Source organism: Chrysemys picta, chromosome 16 (assembly GCF_011386835.1).
Source record: "Chrysemys picta bellii isolate R12L10 chromosome 16, ASM1138683v2, whole genome shotgun sequence".
In the NCBI taxonomy this organism is placed as follows: domain Eukaryota; kingdom Metazoa; phylum Chordata; order Testudines; family Emydidae; genus Chrysemys; species Chrysemys picta.
Genome location: NC_088806.1, coordinates 9,919,605 through 9,931,674, shown reverse-complemented (window position 1 = coordinate 9,931,674; position 12,070 = coordinate 9,919,605). Strand labels below are relative to the sequence as shown.

The following is a 12,070-nucleotide window of genomic DNA, read 5'->3' as shown; positions in this document are numbered from 1 at the left end:
GGGGGGCCCAGGGGGATCCGGGGCAGGCCGGGCTGGCGTGGTACTGGGTATCCCATTCACCCTGCAGTGTCCACCAGTGCTCACGGGCTCGCGGCTTTGACACCCCCACAGTCCTGGGACAGGCCAGATCTGGCTCTAACGGGGCTGCTCATGACCCTGTCAGCCTGGACCGGCCCCACCCCGCCCCACGCAGGGCCCGAGGGCCCGTCTGCGCTGCCCAGCCCCACTGGTTCACCGGGGGTTTGGCTGGTGGTTGGGTCGTTGCTAGATCCCTCCCCGTGGTCTGGGGCAGGCTGCTCTCCCCGGGATGGGTGGGGGACCCTGTACACCCAGGGGCAGTTTTACAACCCTGGGGCCCCGTGGGCTGAGGCTGGAGAAACTGGCGGAGGGACGGTGCTGGGGCTTGTCTGAGTGTAGGGTGGGAAAATTTCCCACCCAAGGCGCTTTAGAGCTGAGGGAGCGATTCAAAATGTCCCAGCAGAATGCGCCTGGGTGCAGAGCTGTGTGTCCTGGCAAGATGAGGGCACCCACCAGGGGCTCCTCACATCTCCCTGTTCTCCCCCAAGCTCCATGGGTGCCCCAGCCCCTCTACTTCGGGTCCCCTGCATCTCCCCCCAATCTCTTTCCTGCCAGGGTCTCCATGCTGCCTCCCACTGTCCTCGTCCCCAGACCAGGGTCCCCAACTCGCCCTCATGCCAGGGGCTGTGTGCACCTCTGTTCCCACTTTGCCCCATGCCCGGGGGTGACACCTCCCCGGGGTGCCCAGAGCCGTGAGCCAGCACCTGCCCCTTAGCGGGAGGGTCTGTGCCAGCCGGGGGCAGCTCCCTGGCTCTGCCAGGCACGGGCGACACAAACCCTCCCCTCTCGGCCATACGGATACCGCTGTCCCTCTGTGGGAGGGCAGAAGCCAGGCCTGGTCGGCAGGGGACAGATCACTCGATAATTGCCCTGGTCTGTCCATTCCCCCCGGCCATCTGCACCGGCTGCTGTCAGAAACAGGCCATTGGCCCGTGGGTCTGGACCTGGCCTGGCCGTTCTCTGGAGCAACCGGCACACGCAAACCGCCGAGTGTCCCCCTGCAGTGCCCGGCCCTGGCTCCACGGCACACGCTGCATCCACAGACCTGCTGCTGGCAGAGGGACGGGGCCCCCAGCTCCCCCCGGTCCCTCTCGATTCACGCCCCCCAGACGCTCTGCAGCAGTGTGGGTTACATTGAAAATCCAGGGGCAGTTTATTTCACAGCGATTTGGGACGTCCCAAGGAAAAGTGCTGGAAGCCAATGGCTCCCTGGGAACTAACCCCAGAGCCCGCCTGGGAGAGCCGAGAGCCAGCGAGGAGGACACGTTCCTGACTAAGGAAGTTTTCCCACCTGCAGCCTTTGCAGCGTATGTCCAGCCAGGCTGGCTGGGAGCCTCCTTCCAAAGAGAGGCCCAGCTGAGGTTTGTCTCCTCGGGGAAGGACCAGGGTGTGTCTCAGTCCCCCTCGTGACACCCCGACCCCATTGTCCGTCCCCTAAACAGGACACCCCACCCACCCCCCTGCGGGTTTTGTTTCTTCCTGGAGCTTTTCCGTGTGACTTGACACCCCCGGCTCAGCGTCAGGCTCAGCAAGGCAAATAGGCCCCATTGAGAGCCCGAAAATGCCCCCAGCCCCCGAACACAGCGACTCGTTCTGCATTGGCGGGAAAGTGTTTTATTGCAGGAAGCAGCAAGAAAACAAAACCTCAGTGACAGCTTCTGACCCCCCCCGCCCCGCAACAATCTTCTCCCCACAACCTGCCCCCGTGTACCCCATGGATGTGGAGGGAGGGGGCGCTGTACTGTATGGTGGGCACCAGGCTCAGGCTGAGGGTCTCAGTGCCAGCTGGGGGGCTGGGCACCCGGATTTTCACTCATGTGGATGGGAACTGGGTGCCCAGGGTGGGAAATCCACCCCCCAGGTCCCAAGCTGCCGGCCTGTGGGATAAGGGAGCCGCTGAATGTCCCTGTGAAGATGCTTAGCTGGCGCTGCCCAGTGGGGCAAGGATGGGGCAGGAGAGCCCCCAGAGACAGGGGGCGGCCCAGAGCCAAAGTGGGGGTAGGGGACCCCCTGCTCCCAGATCATGGCCCAGCGCCTGGGCTCTACAGGCTGTGTCGAAGCACACAGGCCTTCCCTGGCCTCAGGTCACAGGGATCCGGCTGCTCTGGGCTCTGCCTCGGGACGTGGGGCTGGATGAGGGTGTGGGGGGGGTTTGCAGAAAGGGCCAGTCAGGTTCTGGCACCGCATCTGGTCATTGGTGGTGCTGGTCTTGGGGAAATCGACACGTTCTCTCACGAACCGCTTTTAGGTGTCACATGGTCTGAAATGGGCCAGCCGGCGGCCAGCAGGACAGGGGTCAGGAAGAGCCAGGGGCAGGGTCCCCTCGGGGCCAGGGCTGTGTCTGTCACTGGATCCACCTGCAGTGGGGAGAGGGGGGAGATGGGTGGAGACAGCGTGGGGTGGGGATCTGCCTCCTCCATGGATCCCCCTGAGCCCAAATGCCTCCCCCTGCCAGCCCATTATACCCCTAAAGCCTCATTACCCCGACCGAGATCAGGGCCCCCATTGTGCTGGGCGGTGCCTAGACACCGACTGAGATCAGGGCCCCGTTGTGCCAGGGAAACTGAGCAGATAAAAGGTAAAGTTGGGGTCTTCATCTCCCTCGGGGGTGCCCAACTCCCATGGACACACCCAGGGGTTTGGCCTGCATCCAGGGGGCCCTGGGAAATCCACATCCTAAGAAACAGGGAATGACCCCAGGGCGCCTGGACCCCGAGGAGAACCATGGCTTGCAGAACAGCTGGCCACGAACTGAACTGTCAGCGTTACGGTTTTGTCTGTAATGTGTCCATTGTCCTGACTCCCAGCCTCTCGCCGCCCTGCTCAAACCACTATCCCCCACTCCTCTGCCAGAGCCTGGGACAGAACCCAGGAGTCCGAGCTCCAGCTGTCCTCCAATCTGCCTTTTGCTCTCTTACCCAGATCATGATCTCAGCTGCCTCGGGGTCAGTCTGGAGTCACCCCCTGAGTGCAGGGGGGGCCAGGCCCGATTCTGCTCCCAGCTCCCGGGGTCAATCCGCAGTGACCCTCCCTCTGCATTTCCCCCTGGCTGGGTCTGTTCTCGGCTCCCCCAGCTCCTGGGGCTCCCCTCAGAGCTGGATCCAGCTGCTGCAGAGCTGAGAATCCCTGAGTCTCCTTCCCCTTCGGGTGTCATTATGTGGAGCCCGGCCAGGCAGTTTGGGGGCGGGGGGTGAGGGGGTGGAGGATTTGGGGTGGGGCAGCTCCTCCCACTGAGGGCCCCAGAGATGCTGGGTGGAGCAGGGATCTGGGGGGGTGGGGGGGAGTGGGCACAGGGCAGGGTCCTGAGATACTGAGCACCCCACAGCCCCAGTGCCTGGTGCACCTGCCCTGTGATTCTTGGGGAATGGAACCCAAGAGTCCCGACTCCCCACTCTCTCTAACCGCACAGCCCTGGTGCCCCAGTGATTCTACCCCCTCACTGGTGCCCTGGATACCCCATAACCACAGCCCCAGCCCAAGTTCCCTGCCCTGGTCCCTGGGCATCGCAAGGAGCAGCGACCCAGCCAGGGGAAGGGGCAGGCCTGGCTGCTGGAGATGCCCAGGCCCAGCAGAGCCAGTGGGAGCCGGGGCCTGCACCCCACCCGGCCCAGCACCATCTGAGCCCCAGGGGCTGGGGGAAGGGCGAGGGCTCGAGGGGAAACTGGGAGCAGTGTGTATCTGGGCAGTGTCTGACCAATGTGTCTAAGTGTGTGTGTGGTTGTGTTAGGGTGACCAGATCAGAGAGCTAAAATATCGAGACGTAGGGGGCGAGCAAAAAAAAAAAAGCAGTTTCACTGCACTCAGAGGGCCCGCGGGGCAGCGCGGTGGGTCCGGGCGGGAGCAGCGTGGAACAGGCAGGGGCTGGGTGGGCGGCACGGGGGCGTGGGCCAAATCCCCGCTGCTGCTGAGGGAGCCCCGCGCCTCTCCCTCCTGCTCTCGGCTGCGCTGGTGCTCCAGCGGCTGAGCGGCTCCTTCCTGGCCATGCGCGCTGCCCTCCCCGCGGGAGCCTCCCGGGAAGGAACCGCTGGAACACAGCCGAGAGCAGGAGGAAGAGGCGCGGGGCTCCCCCGCCAGCAGCAGGGATTTGGCCCGCACCGCCCACCCGGCCCCTGCCCGCTCCGCGCTGCCCCCGCCCGGACCCACCGCGCTGCCCTGCGGGCTGCAGGGCTGGAGCAGCCTCTGCGTGGTGATCCTGGCCCCGGGCCCTCTGTGTGCAGCGGCCCGGGGGCCGGGCAGGAGCCCTCTGGTGCGGCAGGGGGCTCAGAGCTGAGCCCCCCCATCTCCCTCCCTCCCTTGCCAGCCCCCCTTTGCCTGACTCACTAGCTCCAGGATCCAGGTGCCACCGCCACCCCCTCCTCCAGGCTTGCGCCGCCATGCAGCTGCAAGCCTGTGAGGGAGGAGGAATGCCGCGTGGCTGGGGAAGAGGCGGGACCAAGGGCGGGGATTTGGGGAAGGAGCCAATGGGGGAAGGATGGGGTGGAGCCGGGGGGGCGAGAGTCCCTCCGGGAGGGCAAAATTTCTGTGCATAAGAATACCAAACATCGGTCGGGATGCGGGACAAAGAAGCAAATACCAGGACAGTCCCAATAAAATAGGGACGTCTGGTCACCCTAGGTTGTGTATTTGTGTGAGCAGTGTGTATGGGTGTGCAAGAGCATTTGTGTCTGTACAGTGTGTGTATGCAGTGTGCATGTGACAGCAGCATGCATGAATGTGTGTGAGCAGTGTGTCGAAGTGTATCTGAGCAGTGTGTGCGTGTGTGTATTTGCTCAGTGTGTAGGAGTGTCTTTGTCTGACAAATGGGTGTGTGTTGTGTGTATATCTGTGAGCAGTGTGTATAAGTGTCTCTGTGACGTGGGTATGAGTGTGTCTGTGCAGGGTGCATATGTATGTGTGTGCGAATGCACCTGTGTGCAGTGTTTGTTCATGTGTGTTGTGCTCTGTCAGCGTGTTTGGTGCAGGGGCAATCAGGGAAGTGCCACGTGCTGTCCCCGCCCCAAAGGCCAGCTCCGCAGCTCCCATTGGCCCGGAATGCGGCCAATAGGAGCTGGTGGGGGGGCTTCACCTGCGAGCACAAGCAGTGTGCACTGCGCAGAGCCACCTGGCTACCCCTGTGCCCAGGAACCAGCTATGCCGTCCGCTTCTGGGAGCAGCGCGGACAAGGGCAGGCAGGGACAGGGGTGGCAGGTTGGGAGAAATTTGGGTGGTGCCCAGATGGCTCAGAGCCCACCCCCCCTCTGAGCTCCGCCCCCCATCTACCTAAGGCTCTGTGAGGGAGTTTGGCTGGGGGGTGGAGGTCTGGGGTTCAGGCCCTGGGTTGGGGCACGGGATTGGTGTGCAGGACGGTTGAGAGGCTGGGCTCTGGGATGGAGTTTGGGTGCAGGAGGGGGTGTGTGGGAAGGGGTGGGGGTGCAGGCTCTGGGAGGGAGTTTGGGTGCTGGGTGCAGGCTCTGGGCTGGGGCACAGGGTGGGGGTACAGGGTGGGTGGAGGGTTGCAGGCTCTGGGAGGGAGTTTGAGGAGGGGAGGGGCTGCAGAGGAAGGGGGCAGGCTCGGGGAGGGGTGTAGTAAGAGGAGGCCCTGAGATATAAACCTTGGTATCAGAGGCCCAGTATGAGGCCTGAGGCCTGAACTAAAGTAATGGTCAAGACTTCGCTAACATAAAGCAAAGTTAAGCTGTGAGCCAGAGGCAGGCCCTGCTCACAGAAACTGGCAAGGAAAGGGCTGATGCTGCAAAAAGAGACATACTAAAAGGTACTAAACACTAGATATCAGGAACATTCGCATACTTGTACATTCCACACAGATAACAAGGAAACAGGCCGACCTATCCCAATGACAGGGCCAAAAGGGAATATGATGGATAGAGTTGTTTTGTTCAAACCAACGTGTACAAGGTGAGAGACGGCACCTTACTACGTAGAGGGGTTGTACCTTGCTGCGTAGAGGGGTTGCACCTCAATACGTCAGGAGTGATGTGTAACTTGTTTGTAACTGTGTATAAGAATGCATCCCTGAGTGGACGTCTTTGTCCGGCCGAGGGGGCAGTGGAAAGTCCCGCCACTGACTGAGCTGAGTCCATTGTCAGGGAGCACATAAGTACTGGCTAGCCGCACCTTAGCAGCACCTTGAACTTCGTTTGCCGGGGAGCTGGAGACTGTGTTTTTCTTCGACAATAAACCTGGCTGGGTTCCTTCGTACCTTACTAGAGTCTGTGGTCATTGGGGGTTCTCTCGGGGTCTGCTGTGTCAGCGATCTGCGCAGAGCTGGGGCAGCACCCAGAGGGAACACACGAACACAGCCAATTGATATCAACATTTAAACAGAGCAGAGCACCACACCAGGAGCGTCTGACAACAAGGGGCTGCAGAGGGGAGGGGGCAGGCTCAGGGAGGGAGTTTGGGGAGGGGAGGGGCTGCAGAGGGAGGGGGGCAGGCTCGGGGAGGGAGTTTGGGGAGGGGAGGGGCTGCAGAGCAAGGGGGCAGGCTCGGGGAGGGAGTTTGGTTGTAGGCTCTGGGCTGGGGGAAGGGGTGGGGGTGCCAGACACTTCCAAAAGCAGCACGCAAGTGCCCCCCTGCCCCAGGTCAAAACGCCTCCTGCCTCCCCAAACCCGCTCCTGGAGCCGGTGCTCCGCAATCCCCCCGCCCCCTGAACCGCTCATCCATCCCCATCCCAGAGCCTCCCCCACCCCCTGAACCTCTCATCCCCCGTCCCTGCCCCGCAGCCTCCCCGCCCCCCTGAACCCCTCATCCCTGTCCCGCAGGGCCCCTCCACCCCCTGAACCGCTCGTTCCCACCCCGCAGCCTCCCTGCCCCCTGAACTGCTCATCCGTCCCCATCCCAGAACCTCCCCCACCCCCCGAACCCCTCATCCCCATCCCCGCTCCACAGCCCCCCCCACCCCTTGAACCCCTCATCCCCATCCCAGAGCCCCCCACCCTCCAAACCCCTCATCCCCATCCCCGCCCCACAGCCCCCCCCACCCCCTGAACCCTCATCCCCACATCCCCCTGCCCCCTGAACCGCTCATCCGTCCCCATCCCCGAACCTCCCCCACCCCCTGAACCCCTCATCCCGTCCCTGCCCCGCAGCCCCCCGCCCCTTGAGCCCCTCATCCCCGTCCCAGAGCCCCCCCACCCCCTGAACCCCCTCATCCCCAGCCCAGAGCCCCCCCACCCCCTGAACTCCTCATCCCCGTCCCCACCGTCCCCCCCACCCCCTGACATCCTCCTTCCCCAGTCCTCAGCGCCCCTCCCCCGACATCCTCCTCCTCCCCGTCCTCAGCACCCCGTCCCCGACGTCTCCCTCCCGTCCTCAGCGCCCCCCATCCTCAGCGCCCAGCCCCCGATTGACTCCAACCCATTTCTCCATTGCTGGGCCCCACTTTCCGATCACCCCACTCCCCCAGTCCATCCCCAGTGTGTGAGGTTCCTCATCTCCACTCTCTGCTATCCCCCAACCTGCTGGGTTCCCCTTTTCAGCCACCCTGGGGCCCTCCAACTTGCCCCCACCCGTCCCTCTGGGGTCTCTAAATCCCCCATTCCCACTGTGCACCTTGGTAACCCCCCCTCCCTCACCTAATCCCCCTAGTCCCTTCCCTTGGGTCCTCCTGGACACCCCAACCCCACAGTCCAGCCCCCCCCCATATCCCTGTCACTCATTCATATACTGAGCTAGTTCTTCAGGGGCCTCCACTGCCCACCAAACTTCTCCATCCATGAGCCCCGTGGACTTGTGATTGGGAACAGGGGCAAGCTCCCAATTTGGCTGGTTTTGGTGTGGGTGTTAATCTTGTGGAAGAAACAAAACTCCACTCTCAGGTTGGAAGCAACAAAATCAAAGACAGCTTTATTCAAGCAATTGCAGGGGAAGAATACAGCTGGCAGAGAGCATCTCTGCCTCAGTTTCTCCAAAGTACAAGCAAATCACAAAAGCATTTATACCTCTTTGTGACGTGCATGAAATTAAAAACACCTGCATTTTATTTAGGCTATTTGCTATCTAGTCCAGTATTTTCTCACTTCCTCTTCTCAAACATCGTTGTCTCAAGGCTGGGTCACACTGACTATTTTGCTGTTTTCCACTCGCTTCTGACATGAGCCCGGCTTCTACAAGTCTTGCGCTATTAGGCCAAGACTTGACAGAACAGTTGCTCTGTCTCTGACACTTAAATGGCTGCACTTAAACCCTCTCTTCTTTCCCTACGTCCACACTCCCCCCTTCTGTGCTTCCTTTAGCACAACTAACATTCTTAAACCTCCAATTGCATCAAGTCTTGTATTTCTGTTTCTAGCTCAGGAAGATCAGAATCAACCCTATAAGTCTTAACTGCATATAACGATAATGCACGATTAGTGTGAACATGAAAGGCATCTTACTTCCCTGGCCCTTCTCACATGAAGGGAGAGCACAATACCCGAAGTCTGAAGGTGCAAACAATTGGATGTTTATTGGGGTGAACTTTTAGCAAGCATGATTAAAATAAATAAAATAAATTAATGGAGATATCCTATCTCCTAGAACTGGAAGGGGACCTTGAAAGGTCATCAAGTCCAGCCTCCTGCTGCCTTCACTAGCAGGACCAAGTACTGATTTTGCCCCAGATCCCTAGGTGGCCCCCTCAAGGATTGAACTCACAATCCTGGGTTTAGCAGGCCAATGCTCAAAGCACTGAGCAATCCCTTCCACCCAAAACACACTCTGACCATACAAATTAACAGCGCAGGCTCCAGTGAGATTTGAATTCACAACCCCCAGTTTACAAGACCAGTGCTCTAACCCCTGAGCTATGGAGCCACTTTATATACTGTCTGCTTGCTTGTCTGGGCCTGATCCTTTTTGCCTTTGAACACACCTTTTGCATGGGTACAGACTTTGTTCCACTACCCATTTAGCAAGGTGGATGGGTTCCTCAGCCAGCCCCCACCCTTTCTGGTCTCTTTCCTTAAACATTCTCACTCAGAAGGGCTACCGGAGCTGTCAGGTACACATCTCTTCCCTTTTCCCCAACTCTTCTTATTGCCCAGTCCTGCTACGACCGGGGGTAGACCCACCTGCACCCTCTTTTTTTTTTTCTTTTCATACTCACAAACACGCTGCCCGGGCTAGCCATGCGTGGGGTAGGAGAGACAGACAGAGAGAGAGAGAGAGGAGGTTATCCTGTGCACAGGTTGTCCAGAGATACGCTGCAAAAAAGAATCTCCAACTTGCTTCTGCTCTTGGGTTTTTGTTTGTTTGTTTGTTTTTCCGCTCTGGGGTCTCTTGGGGCATCCCTTTCAGAGACCTTTGCTCAGTATTCCAGTCCAGGCCGGCTGCCTGTGGCTTTTTCAGCGTCCCCAAACCACACCGGCTCCATGGTCGCAAAGGCAACTGTTGGGTCTCACTGGGTGGCCAACCTTTGCAAATGTAATCTCAGTCCTGCAACTTTTCACAGCCAGCTGGGGCTGAAAGCAGTTCATAGTCTGTGTGGATTCTTACCCTTGAACGCTGAGCAGCCTTCTCTTTATCTCTAGGCCAAGCTGACTTTTCAAAGTTTCATGCACTTATCTTGTTCTTTTTTGAACCCTGTTACAGTCTTGGCCTTCAGAACATCCTCCTGCAAAGAGTTCCCCAGGTTGACTGTTTTAGTGCGACCCCTCCCCCTGTATGGGACACACGTTGACCAGAGCTCATCTCTGCATGTCCCCAATGGGGAAGGAAAGACACTGAGAGGGGAGGAAGAAGATGGGCAGAAGGAGTCAAATGGGGCTAGATGAGAATAGAGGAGATTTTCTTCCTGTTAAAATGTTCTGGATTCTCATCGCTAAAAAGCTCCATTGTCAGCTGGATTGCAACCATCAGCCTTTTAGTTACTACCCAAAGGTGTTAACCAAAGGCACAGGTAACTGCCTACTTCCCAACTTTGCCTACGACACACCTGTGGGGGTGCAACTGGTTTTAATGGAGGGGGGAACACTGTTGATGTTTTGAGTTCAGGCTTCACCCGGAGCATTGCTTTTCATAAGCCATGTAGCTTTCCCCCACTTGCTTTGCCCAATACACATGGAAAGTGCCATACTACGGTGATGAGAGTAAATTCTAAACTCTGAAATGTGGAGGTTGGCCCATAGATTGCGATAAGGAGGGGTTTGAAGAGAGAAAGCTCTAAGGGTATAAAACCAGACAGTCTCCAGGGACAGGTACGGTACAACTCCTCAACAGGCAGCCATTTGTGGGAGGGGGTTTCACTTCCTCTGTCAAATGTCCTGAGAGGTATTTTAAGATGACGATAACGCCATGGTTACCAGTTGACTGGCACGTCCTGGGTTAAAGAAAGAAAGGGACCTGGGTTAATAGCCTGAAGTATTTGTGTCACCAACCCTGTCACTGTCTGACCCCAATTGAGTTCGGAGGAGGTTTGTACTTTGCTGTGTGGAATGCACGGACTCCTGGAGAGCAGTGGCAGCTGTTTCCATGCAGAGAGCCTGGAACTTAGGAGACTTTCTTGAGTTGGTGTTTCGAAGCAATTCAATAAAATAACGGTGGAGCTACAATGTCCAGTCCAAAATTTGAGCCTCCTGTAGCAAAAATGCTATTTTAGGATGTAAGCAGGAGGCTTCCGGCGCTAGGACACCTGACCAGAGAGCTCAGTGGGGGGTGCAACAGCTGCTGACTCTGAGGGGCCTGGGCTAAATCCACTGGCAGGTGGAAGCGTTTCGATTTATTCGATCGATAATTAGTAAGGTGATGATTTAATCACGGGTATTTTTAGTAAATGTCATGGACAGATCATGGGCAAAAACCAAAAAATCATTGCCCGTGACATACCATAAATACCCCTCATCGAATCTTGGGGAGTGGAGCCCAGGGGGTCCGTGGCTCCAGCTGCAGGGGGAGGGAGTCCAGGGGGCCCGTGGCACCACCTATTGGGGGAGAAGCCCCGGGGGCCCGCTGCCACTCCAGATGCTGCCGGGGGGGGGAGCCCCAGGGGGCCAACCGCTGCTCCGGCCACCCCAGGAGCGCTGCCGGGAGCCACTGAGCTGTGCCTGCTCCCTCCACCCTTGGAACCGCTGCTCAAGCGGTTCCCAGTGCCGGCTGCATTGGCCACTGCTCAGGCAGTCCCCAGGGCCAGCTGCTTGGGTGGCCATGGAGTCAGCCACAATGGCCACTGCAGAAGTCACAGAGGTCACAGGAAGTCACAGAATCCATGACTTTTGCAATCTCCATGACAGACATGGATCCCTAATAAAGAGACAAAGTCCCTGCTGTGACTGCAGTTCCTGGAAGAGAAGAGAACAGAAAATGAAGAGAGAAGGAAAAAGAGAGACTCCCTGTCACCTCTCTCCCCTGCTGCCTCCCCCCTTGTATTCTGTAACCCCATCACACTGGGTTCCCTGTGCTGGTGCCATGGGGGGGACACGAGTTCTGGGGATTTGGGGGGGAGGAAGGGGGCTCTTCACTTCTCAGCATTTCACAGAAATTTGTCTTCGGGCTGAAATTTCTCCTGTGGGGGCCTCGCAGTCAGAGGTGTACTTCACCCCCTTTAGTGGGAAGGGAGGTATACATTGTGGAATAGGCAGAGAAGTCTCCCATAAAGGGTCATGTTGTTCTGGTGACTCATTTTGGCTGGGGTCACGTGTCCTCTGACACAGGATCATGTGCAGAACATGGAAGCTCTGGCTTTTCCTAAATGCTGTAGAGTGACGGTTGCAACTCAGCAAAGTATGCAGGAACTTGCCCATGTGACTCCAGACTCCATTTTGCTGTAATTTTCCACAGTAAGAACAAAGAGGTGTTCTTACACCTGGAAAAGACTATAAAAGGCTGATGCCTCATCTCCATTTTGTCTTCAATCCTGCTTCGTACCTCTGGGGGACTTTGCTACAAACTGAAGCTCTGAACAAAGGACTGATGACCTATCCCAGCTGGGGATGTTCCAAAGACTTGATTTGATTCTGCAGTTTCTATCACTGCTACAAGCCTGAACCAAGAACTTTGCCATTACTGTATGTAATTG

At 58.1% G+C, this 12,070-nt stretch overlaps 1 protein-coding gene and 1 non-coding gene across 6 annotated transcripts in view; one reads left to right on the top strand and one right to left on the bottom strand.

Moving 5' to 3' along the window:
* LOC103305723 (zinc finger protein 501-like) overlaps nucleotides 1-12,070 on the top strand; it is a 262,606-nt gene that overhangs the window by 103,745 nt on the left and 146,791 nt on the right. The window lies entirely within an intron of this gene.
* On the bottom strand, nucleotides 8,799-8,871 carry TRNAT-UGU (transfer RNA threonine (anticodon UGU)). The gene has a single exon. It is a non-coding gene; the product is annotated as a tRNA-Thr (tRNA).